The sequence below is a fragment of the Dreissena polymorpha genome, chromosome 8, assembly GCF_020536995.1.
Source record: "Dreissena polymorpha isolate Duluth1 chromosome 8, UMN_Dpol_1.0, whole genome shotgun sequence".
Classification (NCBI taxonomy): Eukaryota; Metazoa; Mollusca; class Bivalvia; order Myida; family Dreissenidae; genus Dreissena; species Dreissena polymorpha.
This window is the reverse complement of record NC_068362.1, coordinates 71,193,023-71,195,493: the sequence shown is the minus strand read 5'-3', so window position 1 is coordinate 71,195,493 and position 2,471 is coordinate 71,193,023.

Here is a 2,471-nt window from a genome sequence, read left to right as displayed (position 1 = left end):
TAAAAAAATATTTTTTATATTCGATATTCTTACGTGACCCACCCAGTCCTGTAAGCCGAAATGATCGTAAAACAATATTGTGTCTTTGTGTCGTATGAACAAATCTGCACTAAAACTAAAAATTAGGTTCAACTCGTAAACGCATGATCAGTTGTCAAACGAAAGTACGGTTAATATTCAAATGCATTATTTTTCTCTTTCTGGTATATTGTTTTAGTATGTTGATGCTGCATTAATTACTATAAGTGTATATGAAGTAGAAACATCAAAAATAATCAACGGTTGCGATAGACACCTATAAACTGTTACATGCTCATAATATCACTTTAGTACATTAGGCAATATGGTGGAATAATTATTGTTAAATTTATTAAAAATAATATTTATCATTGTATTGTTGAAAACACATTAAGAATCTATTATTGACATAACATAATTATATTGCTGAATATCTTCTTTTAACATATTTCTGGTCTAAAGAAAATCCAGGTCACCTAGTCACGGATAGCGTCTTTATTATATAACGATTATTTTACTGACCGCGAACTCCGGTGATGACCTGTATATAAACTCTGAATGTCCGCGACTTGACCCGAAACCTCGCGGGTTGAAATGCAATTCTTTAAAGTGAGGCCTCGCTTCCACTGCTCTTTATACTTTTACATGTTAACATGTTGACAGGAATATGGAAGTCAGTACTAAATATGAGAACATAGCCTTTTAAGTATAAACGCTTTTGCTGGTAATACTCTGAAAATAAAGGTGTACGCACAAAACTGTATTGATGTCGAGAATTGAGTGTAAACTGTTCTATCTATTAAGCCTTTTCATTAGAGATAAAATTGTTTCATACAGTAAAACAGTGTTACAAAGACGCGGATATGTTTCCAATGTTCTGGTGGTATACTCAAATCAGCCAATGGAATAAATGAAGTGTATTCATTCGTACCTAGCCGCGGGAAATTTTATTTGAATTTTATTGGACGCTTACGCCGAAAAACGTTACCTACGCTTGATTTAGCAAATTATCGGGGGCGACCCCTAAATACGGGTCAGTCACACGAATTACGGCGTTAAGCGCACAATAACTTGGACGCGCCGTGTCAGTCTCGCTGAAACAACTCATGGCGAGGGGCGATTATGTGAACGCGCTTAGTACATTATATTTAATGTTCAAACATATATTCAAAATATTTCCGTTAACAAGAGTTCCGCGGTCGGAGATGACCGCATTGAAGCCGGATTTTTGATTTAAATGACAGGAAAGTACCTAGGTCCAAGCATACCAAAGTTATAACAATTTTAACATTTTAACATTGAAGGTCACAGTGACCTTGACCTTCAAATGAATGACATTGAAAGGAGCAGTGGTGATCTTCTAGTACTGGCCAACCTTTATGTCAAGTTTGAAGACTCTAGGTACAAGCATACCAAAGTTATAACATGGAATAAGAACTTTAACATTTTTACCTACCAAAGTTATAAGAACTTTAACATTTTTACATTCAAGGTCACAGTGACCTTGACCTTAGAATGAATGACCTTGAAATGACCAGTGGTCATCTAATTGTGCTTGCAAACCTTCATGTCAAGTTTGAAGACTCTATGTCCAAGCATACCAAAGTTATAACAATTTTAACTTTAATATTTAAGGTCACAGTGACCTTGACCTTCAAATGAATGACATTGAAATGACCAGTGGTCATCTTCTAGTACTGGCCAATCTTTATTTCAAGTTGAAGACTCTAGGTACAAGCATACCAAAGTTATAACATGAAATAAGAACTTTAACATTTTTACATTCAAGGTCACAGTGACCTTGACCTTCAAATGAATGACCTTGAAATGTCCAGTGGTTACTTACTAGTTCTGGCCAACCTTCATGTCAAGTTTCAAGACTCTAGGTCCAAGCATACCAAAGTTATAACAACTTTAACATTTTTACATTCAAGGTCACAGTGACCTTGACCTTCAAATGAATGACCTTGAAATGTCCAGTGGTTACTTACTAGTTCTGGCCAACCTTCATGTCAAGTTTCAAGACTCTAGGTCCAAGCATACCAAAGTTATAACAACTTTAACATTTTTATATTGAAGGTCACAGTGACCTTCACCTTCAAATGAATGACCTTGAAATGACCAGTGGTCATCTTTAATCCTGGCCAACCTTCATGTCAAGTTTGAAGACTCTAGGTCCAAGCATACCAAAGTTATACCATGAAATAAGAACTTTAACATTTTTACATTCAAGGTCACAGTGACCTTGACCTTCAAATGAATGACCTTGAAATGACCAGTGGTTACTAACTAGTTATGGCCAACCTTCATGTCAAGTTTCAAGACTCTAGGTCCAAGCATACCAAAGTTATAACAACTTTAACATTTTTATATTGAAGGTCACAGTGACCTTGACCTTCAAATGAATGACCTTGAAATGACCAGTGGTCATCTGTTAATCCTGGCCAACCTTC